Source organism: Fringilla coelebs (assembly GCF_963513975.1).
Source record: "Fringilla coelebs genome assembly, chromosome: 4".
Classification (NCBI taxonomy): Eukaryota; Metazoa; Chordata; class Aves; order Passeriformes; family Fringillidae; genus Fringilla; species Fringilla coelebs.
Genome location: NC_140032.1, coordinates 55,250,545 through 55,268,108, shown reverse-complemented (window position 1 = coordinate 55,268,108; position 17,564 = coordinate 55,250,545).

Sequence of the window (17,564 nt, the reverse complement as noted above, 5' to 3'; positions counted from 1 at the left end):
ACACAAAATCTGCAGGCCACCTGCAAGAAGGGGGGCCATTACCATTTAATAATATTTTCTCAACAGAGATACAAAAGAAATGCCCTGCAGAGTTAATCACAAATATCCATTGAGAATAAACATGCAAAATGTTACATCAACAGTGTTCCTACGTATGCAGCGCTCCAAGCTCTGCTGCTATTAATAATATGTTGAGAAGGCATGGGTGTGTAAAGGAATGAAGATATTATATGAATATATATATTTATATATACCACCAACTGTATAACCTACATGCTAGACTTTACATAGCACTGTATCAGTTTCATCTTACTGCTGCCTGCAGGACTTCCCTGGACTTTAATTACATGCTGGAAAATCTTTGCAGCATCAAACAGTAGATACATTATTAAGAGGAAGAGCTTGGCAATGGCACAAGCTGCATTCAGGAGTTCTAACTGTAAAATGCTGGATGATGAATTGTTTTTGTCAAGCTTGTGTGCCACACGTGCACCCCAAACTGTCCTAGCTGCAGGTGGAAATATGGTTAGGTCATCAGAGGGAGGGATGGATGCGTAGCCCTCCCTGAAATTTATTTAGATAGTAAACAGTTCCAGTACAGAAAATAATCCTCAAAAGCTGAGTCCTGGGGATTTCTTCAGAAGAGAACTTGCTTTTGCCCCTAGGAGCAAACCAATTTGCTTGAGAGAGCTGGTGAGCAAGCTGCCTGCTGCTGGCTGCGAAAGGAGCACTGCTGCGAATCACTGCGAAGAGTAGAACCCTGTAAAACATTACATTTTTAGTAGTCAAAGCTGGGTTACTTGCATTATCTGGGTTACTTGTATTACTTGGGTTGCTTTTGGCACTACAGAGCTTCTTTTGCCCCATCCTCTCCTTCCCCATTTTATTTTCTATCAGACAAGACTCCTGCCTGTGGAGGAGAGAAGATTCACAGCAATAAAAGCACGCTTCTTGGTTCACACCTGGTCTGCTGGACGTTTTTTGCCCTTCACAGTTTTATAACCAGCCACACAGGAGTTCAGCTTCAGGTATGTCCTATATAGAGCTTTAGGTGTATCCTCTGTGGAGCTCTGGGTGTGTCTCCTTTTGCAGCTCTGGCAGTCTCATGGGGCTGCAGCCAGTCCTAGTTTATTTTTAGATGATTTTACTGGTGAGATGAATTACCTGTGTTTGACTCCTCTGACAGAGGGGAAAGTTTTGTGATTAACAGCTTTTAATGCTTTCCTGGTGGACATTGAAGCTGGTGTTTGGCTTCAAGGCAGCAGAGGGGGGCTATTGAAATCATCCTTTGCCTCCCTGTGCTCCTGGCTGGCCACGTTTCTCCTCCTGTTGTTTGGCATTCATCAAAACGTGGTGCTTGGAGAAGGGATTTGCTGTGCTCTGCAGGAGCCTCTTGCAGTGCTCACTTAAACGGGGAAGAGCAGCAGTGTCCCACTCTGGCTCAGCATGGGAGGATGCTTGGGCTGGATCTGTCTGCCTGTGAGGGTGGGTGGACCTTGACTTGACACCTTAGTGCCTATACTTGATGCAGATTATTTATATATATATATATATATATAACTACTATCTACTCATGTGTGTACTCCTCTATACTCATATGTACACATACATATATACACACATATACTCAGGAGTATATATATACCTTCCACTTTCTCAGCTTGGAGTGATAAAATTGCTTTTTACACTCCTGGCTATGTGCATTGCCTATACATGTTTGCAAAACTAACAAGAGCAGGACACAGCTCTCTCTTCCAGGGACTTCTGTCCTTCCTCTAGGAGTCCCAAGTTTACCTATTTGCTTTGTAGGTCTCAGAGTGCTAACTTAAGATGATATCACTTTCTGGGCAATTTGAAATGCAAATATTAGTCAGAAATTTGAAGTGTATGCTTCTGGGTGGGAGACAGGATGCCAAAACCAACATTTATCCATTAGAATCAATCTTAATTAGAACAGACCTAAGTATTCCGATCTGACCACAAGATTTGCTTTGAGTTTCCTTTTTTTAATTTATTTTTTCCAGTTTATGCATTTCTAGTGAGCCACGTTCATACTTACTTATTTTTTTAAAAATACCTGATTTCTGATTTTTTTCGTCAGGGGGAGTGACTTAGTTTTGCTCCAAGTGGAAATGCTGAATTAATAATTTTTGCCTTCCTTTTCTTCCATCTCCCCCTTCTTTTTGCCCTGAAATAATAACTTTTTCAGAGCCCTCTGCCTGCTTGAAAGGCTGTATCTACCAGCTTGATCAGATCCCTCATGTAATCACCACAGATGTCATAAAGCACCTTTCTGCTCCCTGGGTCTGAGGCTATGGTGATTTTAATGGGTTTAAAGACAACTTCAGCACTAATAACAGCAATGTTCATTTCTTTCTATTGCTTCTGACAGGTTATGCAGATGTTGCAGTTATTGTAACGTTGTGTGCTTCAGATATCAGATGTACTTTGATAATTTTACAAGATGTGTTTTGCCTAATTATTTCATCCCTGTTTAATTCAGGTTGTCCTTGACATCAGGGCAGGGCCAGGCACATGTGACATGGATTCCTGGGAAGGGATTGAAATTCCTGGGCTTGCTGGGGCTTGCAGAAATAGCTCCTCTTGCCTCAGAAATCAACCAGCAGCATCTCTGCTGTCCGTGCCTCAGCCAGGTCAGGGGTCCTTGCCTTCTGCTCCACCTCAGCTCTTCCTGGCCTTGGTTGGGTGCTGGCTCTGGTTTTCCCTGAAAGCCACGGGTGACCCCAGGCAATGCTGCTCCAGCCCATTCCCTACACTCCTGAGGTGAATCTTCAGCTGGTAATGCTGGAGGATTTCCCTTGAAAGGGCTTGGAAAGGGAAAATACTGTGGACAGACCGAAAAAAGTGGCTCTTCATAGAGATGTAACGCATTAACTGCAGTCATCAGCAGTCCATGCTGCTTTTATTGCATTTAGTTGGGTTTTTCTTATTCTACCAAGCACAGGGGGGTTAAAATTAATTCAGTTCCTCAATTTCAGTTTGCTTAAATTCTTGGGGCTCTGTTATTGTTTTTATTTATTTATTTAGTATGTAGTATTTGTATTTGAAATTGGAGCAAAGGGTTTTATTTAAAATGGCTGTAAAAAAAGCAAAGAATAGAAAATGAACTTAAAATGTGATGGAGGCAGAAATTAATAAAATAGTCAATTTAAATAAAGGAAAAATGGAAAAAAGTGGACTTATATTTTTTAATATACATAAATAATGACAATATAGATTATCATTATTTTAAGGGCATCACCTTTTAAGTAATGCAAGTGGAAATAGGGAAAAAGTTTAGAAGAAAACCCCAACTCTCTCCTTTTTACCATTGCTGCTGGATGCACCCAGCTGTGCTCACAGCAAGTTTTTCTACAGTGTGGAAAGTCTCAACATGGGACAACACTGTTTTTGTTGTTCCCCAGCACCCCTCCTGCATACAAACAAGACTTAGAGCTCTGTGGTAATTTTAGGGCTGGGGAATCAAGTAATTGCAGCCAGGATTTTTTTTCCTAATTGTACTGTACTGAACTTGCAGAGGCGAGATCGTCACCAAAGCAGTTCCTCCTACGATCTTTCTGTAAACCCCTGTTTGTGTGTTTGGCCGCCTTTTGGGGTAGCATTGGTGCCACAGGGAGGAGGAGCCTTTCCAAAGCTCCATCCTGGCATTGCTGGCAAGGTTCTTTGAGAACAGAGCACAGAAAATCACCTGTGCTGCTCACTGGTGCTGATGTTCCCCGAAAGAGAGGCCGGTGCGTGCCTTTGATGCTAAGGCAAGTAATTACATGTGAGGGATTAAAAGTTTTGGAAATTTAGGTGTTCTGCTAGTTCTGGATAGAAATTGTTAATAAAGAGGTGATGGAGAACCCTAGGTTGGTACCCAGTGAATCTTAAAAAGGTTTTGGGGTAATTGGTGGCTCGAATGCAAATGAAGTCTGTTCTTTGTTGTGTGGTTGGTAGGCTGTGCTCCTTAAGTTGCTCTTGAACTGAAGGAGATGAAGGTGGTTATGTGCAGAAACATCATTCTACAAGGAAGGAAAATTGTCCCAATCATACTTATTGAGTTTGTTGCTTTTTTGGTCAACCTGAAGCCCCATGTATCTTTTTTAAAAGGCTGAAATTACTCAGAATAACTGGATTTGTAGTTTTGAAAGTCAGTTGTAAAGTAATTTTGTGATCATTTTGCTGACTGAGACAGCAGCATGTTATATTTCTCCTCCTTTTGTCTCTTAAGACCTTCATAAAATGAGATCTTCTACCTCATGAACCCGTCAAAATGACTGCATTCTAAAGTAAATATGAAGGCATCAGTGAACATAATTTTCTTTGAGTTCAGTCCTGGTCTAATGGCTCTGACAGAACATCCAGTTAATTTTGCTCTAGGCTTCTGCTGCAATCTATCCTAAGGAAATTACTGAGGATGATCAGATTTCTTTGTTTGTGAGAGGTGAATGCTGCCGAGTTGCCTGCTTGCTGCTTGGTGTGGCTGCGAGCTGGGGTTGCTTTTCCAGAGTGTGCACAGGAGCAGGGATGCACAGATGGAGAGTTCCTCCAAAGGGAGGAATTCCTGCTGTCTGCCACTCGGGCTGGCACTGCAGGTGGCTTTAGTTGGGCATTGGCTCTCTAAATGTGCTTTCACTGGTCTGCAGTAGGGGCAGTGCCTCAGAGACCTCCTCCAGTAGTTGTGGGGCTGATGCCTCCTTGCCCTGCTAAAAATGTAGTGGTCCTTTCTGCTCTCAGCACAGTGCTTTCCCTGCATTTAAATGCCCCTGGGTGAAAATTAACCATTAAGCCACTTGGGCTAGACATCCCTACTGGCCCTGTTGCACGGTGGAAAGTCATTGCATTCTGCACACCACCAGCACTTTGCATGGGCCAGCAGAGAAGCTGATGTGGAGCTCTTGGCCCATACAATTTGTACACCTCACAGCTAGGTGTTTTGCATATAAATGTTGGCAAATGGATGGCTTGGTTGCCATCTTGTAATTAATTCACAGGGTCTTGCTCTGAGGAGCACTACCTGTTATGGCGAATTCTTGCATAGGTATCTTTCTTTTTATCTCAAAAAACCCCCAGCCTCTTCTGAAATCAGTGTTTCCTTCTATGAAGGAAGATGTTTCAATGGGAGTGCTTGAGTTGCTGGTTTCTGTGCTCTTGGGTGGTGGTCCAGCTGTTTGAAGTTTACTGCTTCCTTCAGAAAAATGTCTGAAAGCAGAGAAGAACGGGCTTGTCTTTATAAAGAAAAAAATATACCAAAAGTGTGTGCACACAAAAAGCAAGAAAATTTGAATATTGCAGAATGGTTTGGTTTGGAAGGGGCAATAAAGATCATCTAGTTCCACTCCCCATGCCATGGGCAGGGACACCTTCCAGTAGACCAGATTGCTCAGAGCCCCATCCAACCTGGCCTTGAACGCTTCCAGGGATGGGTATCTATCCCTTCTCTGGCTAACCTGTGCCAGTGCCTCACTACCCTCACAGTAAAGAGTTTTTTCCTAATATCTAATCTAAATCTACCTTCTTTCAGCTTGAAGGCATTCCCCCTTAGCCTAGCAGTACATACCTTTTTAAGAATCAGCTTCATGTAGTGGAAGGGAAACAAGAAATAAAGCAATATCCCTTGCTAACTGGGAGCAAGGCTCTTGCAACAAATCCTGACTGAGGCATAGTCTCCTCCTCCTCTTCACTTTAACGCAGCCATGCTGCCTTTCCCTCTTCCCAAATTGGTCCTCCTGCATGAGCCCTGATCTTGCTGAGTACAGAGCATAAATACATAAAAATGTTCTGTGTCGGTAGTTTTGCAAACAGTATGTTTAGTATCAAAGAGAATATTCTGAACAAATTGGTACAGGGGCTGTGATCTGAAACTACTGTACTCTTGCATTCTAAAAGCAGTAATTTTGGACTTTGAGTCTCAATTTGCTCTTAAAAGAAAAAGGTTGTTTAACCTTAAAAGGAATAAAATGGAGCACAAGTTTACTACCTAGCTTTTAATATCTTTGCAGAAGACATATGTTTTGCAATAATGTCAGTGTTTTAAAGTTTTGTTTTATCATAAAATAGGCTTTTTGAGTAAATTGTTTAATCAGGAATGTTGGCAGTAAAGCATAGTTTTCATTTTCTCCAAAATAGCTTTGGTTGTTGTTTTTTACACAGAATATTTATGGAAAATCTTCCTATTTTATGTTTTCTGTGGAGAAAAGTTTATAACTGTTTCAGTAAATTATTTCATGCTTTTGCTAGTGATATCACTGCATTTTTAAATGTTAGACGTTAAAATTCATAGTCAGTCCTTGGAGGAGGTAGTTTTCCATCTTCCCCATTGCTCCAAGCCTAAGGAGGATGAACACAAATCGGCTATGCCATTCCCAAGTTTACTCAAGGGTGATGCTCCTGGGTGCTGCTCTGAGCCAGCTGAGCTTTTCTGGGCTGTTGACTTTATTCATCTCCCTGCATTCATCTCCCTGCATATCCACAGGGCAAGCATTTAGCCAGGAATGCTAAATGTCCTGTTTTAGAGATGGACAAAGCCCTCCACCCTACCCCTTCGCAGTGGTGTTGGTTTGCATCACAATCACCCAACCAGTTCTCCAGGAGCTGAAAGACTTTATCTGAGGAGTTATTGAGGTATTTGTTTGTTGCTGCAGCCAGTTGTTAGGCAGGGTTTGCAGACAGTCCCGGAGGTTGGGAAACACTCAGTAGATGCCATATGCTGATTTCCAGCCCTCCCTGTAGAATCACAGACTGAGCCACGTAGGTTGTGCTGCCCAGCCAGGTATTTAAATCCTCTTAGTCAAAGACAGTATCTCCCATTTAAACACTACCTGTTATGGTGAATTCTTGCATCGGTATCTTTCTTTTTATCTCAAAAAACCCCCAGCCTCTTCTGAAATCAGTTTCCTTCTATGAAGGAAGATGTTTCAATGGGAGTGCTTGAGTTGCTGGTTTCTGTGTTGATGAAACTCAGTGAAGAAACCCTGGAATATGCCAGTGAAAAAGTTACCAGAAATTATAAATGTAGATATTTTGCTTAGTGTCTTAGTGAGCTTTTTAAACCTTTCTACTGATTTACTTTCTGCTTCCTAGCTTTGCTCTTCCATTATGTTTCTCAAAATCGAAGTAACCAAAATCTAGTAATGCAAAGAAAGCATTGCTAGAAAAGGAAAAAATGTGGGGTTTTTTGTTTTGGTTTTTTGTTTGTTTGTTTGTGGTTTTTTGTTTTGTTTTTGTGATTATTTTTTCCATCTCTCCTTTTTCTTTCTTTCTCATCCATTACAGGCTAGGAAGTGAAATGATCAGTAATTCATGAAGTTTAAGAAAATATCCTTTAAATAACATGAAAGTTTAATTGTTCATTGCCCTTGGGGAACATTTTTGAAGGTCTGTGGCTAAATCTTGTTGATTTCAGGATGAAATAGGAGCCTAAACACCTTTTAAAATTCTTTTTGGTAGCACTTAGGGCACTTTTATAAGTCAGTGGGATTTGTGTGGTTGCGTCAATGAAGGACTTACAGAAATCATATTTAGCAGTTTTAGAGGCAGACCCACCAGTGGAAGCTGTGGGAATTTGTTTTTCTAAGTTGCTTAGGTGCTGCTGATAATCTGAAATGATTGCAGGTTTCCTATGTGCAATTTAAAGTTCACTTCCTTTGGCCCAGGATCATTTGCCGCTGCTTTTTCTGTTTCTTAGTAGAAACCATGGAGGCCCTTCATTTTTCTGAAAGTAAGGCAACCCACAAGAAGGTGTGCTTCCCTGAAGTGATATAGAAATCTTAATTACAAAGACTGAGGAGAAGAAAAGCATTCTGCAGTTAATACAGCACGTATTATCACTCCGTAGGCAAGCAGGCAGATCAATTCTTATCTGACTATCAAAATAAATTCACGCTGAGAGGGATCCAAGGCTCTTCTGCGGGGCTGGTTGCATCGTGCTTGCTGGGAAGGGCTAAACCTGCCTCCAGCTTGGCTGCTGCTGACTGTCTGTAATGCTTTACATGCAGAAAAATCTGATTTCGGTTTCAGGTGAAGCTGCGATCTTGGCAGGCATTTTTTCCATCTCTTTTTAAAAATATTTTTGGTTTGTCATGTGGTTTTGGTTTTTTGTTTGGTTGGGGTTTTTTTGTTTGTTTGGTCGGGTGTTTTTTACTTTTTTTTTTTTGAAGTGTTTTGTTTGGACAAACCCATACATTTGGGGCAGGAGCAGCAGTAAATCTCATAGCAGTGGGTTTTAGAAGGGTTTCCTTGGAGAAATGCTGGATGAACTTTCAAAAGGCAGGACGGTGCCTCATAGCAGGAATGTTGTCTGCTGAAGAGTTACATTGGGTGAAAATAACTCTTCCCTAAAACAATCCTCATCTGTCCTTTGCTGTCTGCTTTCTGCCAGCTTCCATTGCTGCTGATGGGGTCCAGCCAGAAAAACCATTAAAGATAGGCTGGATGTGAGATGGATCTTTCGAAAATCTGCCTCTAATGTTAGAGCAGTCAAAAAAATACAGCTGAGTGCTTGCTTAAGTAAGGAGTGGAACAGAGCATGGCTACCATTTTCCATTTCCATTAATCTTCCATGGGAGTTCATTGGTCTAGCTTAAGCCGGGGTTAAAGCTAGACATGCTCCTACCCTGGATTCTTACCTGGAATCACAGCCTCAGAGTGGCAACAATTTTAAACTTACTAGAGGGTTCTGAGTGCCTGTAAAAATACTTCTGAAGCATTGCTTTCCTGGGATAGAGGTGTATGGATGAGATACTGCCCTTGGCTTCATGTGTTCTATCCAGAGGGGGTCTGAAATTTCCTGGTGGTTTGCGATTAAAAGTGATCTATAATAATAAATGCTGGAACAAGCTGAAATAAAAAGTGCGGAAAAAATCCACCTAGGGAGCCTGTTTTGTTTCTAGGAGTATTTAACAATCGTTAGACCTTAAATATTGGAATTAAGAGTTTGTTTTCTGAATACTGCTGCCAGCTAGCATGCTTTGGGATGCTATAGAAAAGCTGAGGGATTCACCTGCTAAATTTAGCTCTTCTCCACTCAAAAATTTTTTTTCACTTCTTTCTGAAAGCATTTCTGAGCAGATTTTTCCTGCCTTAAAATACAGGGTGGTGTAGAAGATGTAACATTACCCTCCTAAACAAACATACACACTTATCCCTCCTCTCACCAGCTTTATTTACAGAGATCCTCCAGACCTCTCCAAGTCCCTGCACGAGGTTTCTTCAAAGGGGAAAACTTTCAGAGAGTTAAATACTTACTTTGAAACGGTTGTAAAGATTGCAGCTTCTGGAGCAAAGCCTAGCTTTTGCAGGAGTCTGTTGGCCAGGTGTGAGAATCCGTGGGCTGCTGGCCAGTATCAACCCCATACATCAGGTCTGCGGGCCAGTGTAAACCCAATAAAGCATCTTTGAGGTCTTGCAGCTTTGAAGTTTGGGAAAGGAGTCCTGCCAGCCTCAAAGAAGGGGGCTCTGAAGTTGGAAACAACCACGATTAGTTCAGGAAGGATTTGCTGGCTTGATGTGGCACTGTGGGATGCTGCAAACATCTCTGCAAAGAGGCTGTTTGCTGCTGCGCTGAGATTCCTGATTTCTCTCCTGACTATTCCTAAGTCTCAAGTAATCGTTCGATGAGCGATTTTTATAGAACTTCTGGTTTGTATTCCAGACTGTCTGGTGGCATCAATCTTGATTTTCTGTGAAATATCAATTGATAGTATAAATGTGTTTTTAAGTAGCAAACTGCCATTGAGTTTAATATGAAAATGAACCATATTGGCAGAGGCTAAATTACATGCTGGATTTAGAAAACGGAGTGTGAATTGATCCCAGGCTGGTGTGAATTCCGAGGGTGGTTATTATGTTTTTTGCTAAGGTGGGTGATGAGTTCACATCATCTCTTTTGCCCTAGGAGCCAAGGATAATGTGTCCCTTGGGAGCTGGCTCTGATTCTTATTTTCCTACTGTAAGGCTCTCCATCTGAGCATGGACCCAAGATCTGTCCTGAGTTGGGATAGGTGTGGTTTTAGCTGAGTTCAGTATCTTGTCTCTGAAAGTATTGGCCAGCTTTCTACAGCAGGGAGAATTTTGAATCAGTCTGTTAGTTTTGATGTACCTTGCCTTGTAGCAGCAGAAGCTTTACTGGGTGAGGTTGCTTTTGACCTTTCCAAAGACTCTTCTGGTTGTCATTAGTCTGTCTGGGTGAACGGAGGAGTTGGCGGCCTTGGCAGATCCCCAGCTGTGCTTCCTGCTCCATTTGGAGACAGAGATGCGTGCACCAAAGTGGCTTTTCATTTTTTCTCTTCAACTTTCATGGCTCTCTATTCCCCAAGTGCTGATACAGTAAATCTTTGCTTAGGTCTGTAGTTTTCTAGACTTATGTGTGATGCATCATCAGGATGGTGCTAAAGCAATCTGTAAAAAGATGCTTGCTGTGCAGGTAGGCATTTCTTATTTGTCTCCACTATCAAATGAAGTGCAATATTTTAATATATTTTGCATTTATCCAGCTATCTTGGTGCATAAGTGCTGCAATTCAACTTGTAGTTTTCCTTACTAAGAAGTAATACAGCTCTTCATTTTAAATACAGTCCCCTTTTGTGAGTAGTTGGAGGACCAGTTGGTCCTGTTCTTATTACTGTCTAGTTTACTGTGAAGAGAGCTGGACATCTGAATTTTGGCATGTATCAGGTTTGAAGTTGCTTCACTTTCACATAGTAGATGATGGTTCTGTCAGACAAACCCTGTTAAAACTTGTTCTTTGCTCAAAATGGAAACGTGAACAGCTGCTCGTTGCTTGACTGTGTCTTGGATAATTTTTAGGGATGGGTTCTCATTTAGTAGCAGTTGTATGATAGCTGTCAAAATGTCTGATGATTTATAATTTATAATAATAATTTATTAATTCTGCTACAGTGTTTAATTCATGTTTCTAAATGGCCTAACGTTGCTCATGAAGTGTCAACAGAGCAACTTGCAACTGATGAGGAAGTACTATTACTATGAAACAGAAATTGGAGCATCCCTGGATACAGGAGGAGCCTTGTATTGTCTGCTTGTATATTTTGACCCTCTTTGCTGTCACAGCTGATCACTTCATGAATTTTTGACATGGAATTCTTTCCGTTCTGTTGTCTTACAGGTGTGGAGCCAGGGCACGGTGATGTGTTGAGTGATGTAGGTGCCCTGGCTCCCTTCCCATTTGGCTCCCCCTGAGCCATGGAAATTGTGTCTGTGGTTGTGCCATTAGTGTAATGTGGTGCTGGTGATGGAAAGTGTGCTTGCTAAGTGATACAAGAGCCCTCCACAATTTATAGGATAATTACTTGAGCTGGGTGAGGGCTCGTTCCCTTCCCAAGGCTTGGGGTATCATGAGAAAAAACGTGAAGGTAAGAGTCTCTTGGTCTGCCCTTCCTCAAGGGCTAATAAAACACTTAAAACAGCTGCCACCTTCTTGTCAGTGGCTCAGTCTCCTTGGCTTTCTAGGAAACTTTTTGCTGGTACCAGAAAGGAATGCTCATATCCCTGAACCTCTTCCCTTCGAGACATCTAGTCATAGTTGTTCATGTGTGAAAAAGTTCTTGGGGAATTTTATCTCCCAGTTAAATGCTCTGCCTGGTGGATCTGATGATTTTTATTTTTTTTTTTTAATTTGATTTGTTTACTAATACTAAAAAAGATGTAAGACAGGGGTTTCCTAGTAGCATGATGGTTTTTGTTTGCATTGCTCATGAACGTAAGCGAAAAGCCACTTAAGCAGGACTCAGGTCCCCTTGTAGAATAGAGCTGCTGTTTGCATCTCTTCACGCAGCCTTGCAGTAAAATAATTTTATGTTTTCCTTTAGATATTTTTGTTCCTACATGTGCACAAGATGAATGGGTCATTAAGATTTCAGCAGCCCTCACAGACCTTGAGAAAAGGAGGAAATTGTGGAGATATTGGAGGAAGGTGCTATGATCGGAATCACACTGAACTGTTGAGCAGAACCTCCCAGAGAAACTTGTTGATAACCTCCTCCCTTTGCTGGGAAAACAGCTTTGCTGATATTTAGGTTGTGCACAAAACTCTATCCCATGATCCAGGAGGATAGGGAGGAGGTGAGGAGCAGAGAAAGCTTGTTCCCTGGGCCAGTCAGCTTAATAGCTGGCTCATGGTGCTGTGTGGGTGAGCAGTCTTGGTAAAGGAGGATCAAAGGAACAAGATTTTAAGGTCATTGCTGCTGTACCAGCTCCAAGCAGCAGCCTTGGCACTGAGTGAGGATGTCTGTTTTCAGGGCCACCTGGGAAATAGCACTGTGTTGTTTTCCCATCCTAGTAGTGGCAGAGCTAGTGGGCACTGGTAGTGGCTTAAATAAACCCTTTCCTGCTTGGGAGATCAGAAGGATTGTGGCATTTCTCATTTAACTCGATTTCTCTAGCCTGTGGTTGGAAGGGAGTTTTTGTCTGTTGAACATAATCGTAGTTTTCTAAATTTTAAGTTCAGATAACTCAGACTGAGTTATAGAAATCTGCTTTTCAGTATCTTAAGCCGGAATAATTTGTATCCAGAGGGAAAATAGTCTAGAAATGCAGATATTTAGACACAAGCAAAATAATGATTGTGCTGTGTTGGGCAATTTATCTAAATGCTTTTTACCTTGGAGCTGTACATGGACTGATACCCCTGTGAGCTCCAGGCTGACCTATTTGGTGAGTGCTTGAGATGACATGCAGGGAAGGAATGCTCACTTGATCATTTTGAAGTTTTAGAGTCCCGAGTGTGCATAGCTGAGGCATCATTATGATAAGAATCTTGAAAATTTAAGAAGCATTAAGCAATGTATTTGTACGAGATGAGCAACTTTAAACATTCACTTTTTAAGGCAAAATTATTTCCAGAATTTATCTTCTTGACCTGCTGTGTAGCTATAACACATAGTTCTAAATAGAACAGTTTTATAAATGGCCATTCCTGTTGCCAGTAATAGGTCTTATGCAGTGCATTGCTGTGACACCTGACTTGCTAGAAGTACAAGTTTTTATTAATGGACAGATAAAGTTGCTGTTGCATTGCATCTTGTGGTCATTGCCTCCTGGAGTATAAATACACATAATAATGTTGTTTAAAGTGACACATACTGTTTCACCATATTGACATTTCCATTCTAATGCACTGTACCTGTCTGGTGAGGCTACCTTTTATGCACCACAAGCATAAAAATCATCAGCAGAAAAGAAAAACAACCCACTTGAAGAAATGATAGCTCGTTTAGTATTGTGTTACTTCTGGGAAAGTTTTATTTATATGTGAACAAATGTTGCAGGTTTTCAGAGAGTGCTCCAAACCTCAAAATGTGTTGTGCAACCAGCGTAATAAAATGATGATTGGGCCATAGGAAAGGTGCTGTGTCTCCCAGAGGGAAAATGGCTCCTTCTTGCTCATTTAGCCTATGGCTGTTCTAAAGAAGATGCAGTCACAGAGTACTGAAGTTGAATTATGCACAGTCCCCACTTAGGGGACTCTCCATTTTTATTAAATTGAATGGAATATCTTTTACATGAAATATGGAGGGAGGAGAGGGAAAGTGTGTAGAGATGTCAGGGGAATAGAGCTAGAAAGGACCAGGGGGCTTGGGGAATAGGACTCCTAACACAAAGAAGTGCAGTAGAGTCTACTGTTTTCATTAGGGAGCAGAGCTCATTTTGTTGTTGTTTTTTATTTTGCTGTAAAATATGAGAAGAGAGAGTGGAAAACCAGTGAGATATTCCTTTTTTAGTACTCCTGAAGACTACTGGGAGAGCTCAAATTTACAACACAAAATTTAATAGACTCCTATTGCATAAGGTAAAAATACCATCCTTAGATATCTTGGAGAAATAAAATATATGCCAGAGCATATATTTTCATGCTGAGCATCTCTTTCCCCCTCTGCCCTGTGGGTACTGCTTGTGCACTGCAGTACCAAGATCAACTGGAGCTTCATTTTGCCCAAATGTTTCGCATCTTCCTATGGAGCTCCAACAAAGTAATTTCTTAAGTTTTTTTTCCTTTTTTTTATTTCTTTCCTTTTTTTTTTTTTTTTTGTACCCAGACAAGTGGTGCTTGTGCTTTGGCATGAGTAAATAAGAAGTGACATGGTCGGCAGGAGCGGCTCTGAATTGGCCCTTGTCTCCCATTGTGTCCTTTGCCAATTAAAGGTCATGCACAGGGCACAGCAGTGGGGACATAGGGGCTAAGCCTATTGTCCACACATTAATGTTCACGGAGATCAGAAGCAGCTGAAGAATTCGGGGACCAAGCCCAGTTTTTTTGTATGTTGGCAGGGTGATGCTGGGAAAAGAGGCACATGAGCATTCCTGCCCAAGGATGCACTGCTGTCACCAGCACCCAACTCTGCTTGATTATTCCCAAGCTGCTGCTGGCTCTGTTACCTTCCTCTGTGTCGCTTTGGGACAGGCACTCAAGCTTCTTGGTGATGTCCCTATGCAGGTGGGATGCTGAAGGTGCTGACATGGTAAGAGCAGACCCACTTCCCAAGGGTGTGTGGCTCCACTGCTTTCTTCCTGTGCAGCATTTCTTTGGAGGATGTCAGGGCTTTGAACATAATAGCTCATCCAGCTCTTGTTGGGTGAGCTATTAGGGTCTCTGGTTTTGATGTGGTGGAACCAAGTGGAAAGATGTTTTTGCTTCAGCATGATGAAATCTCTCTGTTGAATTTTGGTAAGAGCTTAAAAGGGTGGTGTGGAGCAAGTGATGCCCAGTGCAAAAAAATCAGTAACAAATGGAGAATTTTGAGCGGGCAGGACCAGCTCTGTTTGGGGGCATCTTCTCCCATGTTTTAGTGGTTGACTTTCAGTCAGGTTCTTGTATTTTCAGTACTTCTGGTGTGCTTTTTTACCATTCTGGCAATTTTAGAAAGCAAATGGTGAAAACTTTGTTTCTCCACTGCCTTTTTGGAGGCTTAATATATTAAGAAAATGGAAATTAACAGCTAAAATACAGTCACTGCCACGCCATATATCTTTGTCCATAAATTACCATTTGTGAAGGCAAAAGGCTAAAGTGGGGTGGACAGGGAAGGATGGTAGGTCTGGGGCTGGAATTAGGAGTTTTCTTAAACAGAGTGTGTCAGAGATCAGACAGCTACAGAAGCTGAACTTGGTAGCACTGCACATCTTTTGGCCCTGGTACAGTGAGAGCCAAGGGAGAGATCAACTCAAGGCAAGAGGAGAAGTGAAGACATCATGTCTGGGCACTCTGACCCTCTGACGCTGACTGCTTTGTCAAAGGAAGATGTACTAAGGACTTTACTGGGAAAAGAGAGAACAAAAGACATTACCAGTGCAAGAAGAATAATCAGAAGATTGTTCTTCTGAAGGGGACCAGGACAAAGGGGTCAGAGTAGAAAATTTTGTACGAACGTTGTGACCTATTATAAATAATATGTGTAATTAACTGGCTTTGCTTTGCTGGCATAAGCAGAGTCCATGTCAGTCAGTCCTCACAAGAATGGAATGAGATAGCAGGCTTCCCTTTGAGTGTACAGGGTGGGTTAACTCTGACTGTGCTCCTTCCATGGGTTAATGCCAGGCTCAGGTGTGATCCTTTGAATTTGTAGCTGAGATGGAAGAAGTAATGGTGTAAATGTGCCAAGGCAGCAGGATTAATAACAGGTGTTAAACAGTATTTCAGGAGATGTCACTACTCAGAAAACATACATCTCCAGCCTCTTCAGCCCTGCATTGTTTTGTAGAGGCTTTATTTCATGTTGGGCATGACAATTCGATAGTGGATTTTCTTCACCTTATGTTCTCTAGGCAACTTCTCAATGTGGCTGTCATATCTTGTTATCTTTTTTACCATGAATCACGTGGTTTAGGTTTTTTTTTTAAATTCTGGTGCAGCTCCTAGAATTGGAATATTACTACTGATCTCACCATTCATTAAAAAAATAATTTTCAGCAATTATATTTAGCACCCAGTGTCAGCAAAGGTGCACTGAATTCTTTAGAAAGATGTGCTGATGAATCTCTCTTGTTCTCTGAGTACTGCCCAGGGGACTGAAGGAGGCCAGGAGCTGAAGATGCTCTTTAGCCATGGGTTTCTGCTCCATTTTTATTGTTGTCTAATCAGTGTTTCCTTGGAGAGACTGGATGAGCTGATGAGGCACCTGTAAAAATTAATGTCAGGGCGACTTTTTCTTCCAGGTCTGAGTAGCATCCCAAGGTGAAAGCCTGGTTCCTTTGAAAGGATTGCCAAATTCACATCGACTGGAGGCAGTCAGTGTAGCACAAGCAGGTTTTATTGCACTGCTTGCAGCTACAACATTATAGCAATTGGCAAAAGAGACACCACAGGTACTATTGACTTTGGCTGCTGCAGTAGGAAGTGCATGGTTTAATAAACTGGATGCCTAAATGCAAGGAAAGATAACCAGTGTAATCACCCTGTGCAGGAGTCCTTGATGTTATCCCTGTAAGTGTGTGTCATGGCAGGGTTTCGGTGGAGCTCATCCGGCGGGCAGTGGAGCCTGCAGGAGGTCAGACCCTTCCCAGCCTCTCAGCTGATGGTCCCAAGCATGAGGCAGGGGGAGCAGAGCTGGATGTGTCCCTCAGTGGGTGTTGGTCCCTCCTCCCCTTGCCCAGGAGTGCCATCCTTCTGATTTATGGTGCCCACCTTTGGTTTCAGCATCAGCATTGCTCGTGGCTGCTGTCTTAATTTCTCATGCCTGACAACCTTCACGGGTGAGCTGGCTTTCCACTCCTTGATCCAGAACACTTCTCAGTTTATTGCTCACACAACAGAGTCTTTTAATTGAATTTATATTTGTTTGGATAGCACTTGTCAGTGTGGTATGAATCTTCATCAGGTTCAATTGTCTTTCACCAAGCTCCTATGTAATCCCCACAGTAAGTGCTCCAAAACTGGGATGCTTCTTCCCCCTTGAGGAGGAAGGAAGCTGCTTTGGAGCATGGCTGTCTTCTTCCAATGCCCATCCAGTGCCTTGCACCATCAAGCTCTTGTCCCGTGCTGGAGACCATTAATAAGGTCGTGATACTTGGTTGGGTTTTTTTTGTTGTTTGTTTGGTGTGGTGTTTTTTTTTGGGTTTTTTTTTTTTTTTTGGATTGAACATTTATTTAAGGTAATTGTAACTGCACTTATTTTTAATACTGGTTAAGAAGTACAGTATTTTTAATACTGGTGAAGAGATATGCCAAGGCATCGTGCTGGAAACCTTGAGAGGAACAGGGTTGTATGGTCAGGTGCTTCCCCTTAGCACACTGGAGGACCAAAGTCTCCTGTGGAATAAGCAGCTCCCCTTTTGCAGAGTCTGGGTTGAAAGGCCCTAAGACCTTGAGAATTAGTGACACAGGAAACACGGTAGCAGTACTGGAAAAGGGATAAAAGAAACAGTACCGTAGTAATTCAGTTAACAATATGTTCACAGAATGCATTCATAACTCTTCCTACTTGGGGACACAATTTGCTTGCTGTATTATGCCAGTAGAGATAACCCCTAATTCCTTTCCTATCCTGTTTTTGAATCATTTTGTTAAACAAAGGCCTTTGAGTCCTCCTTTGTTGCTGAGAACAAAT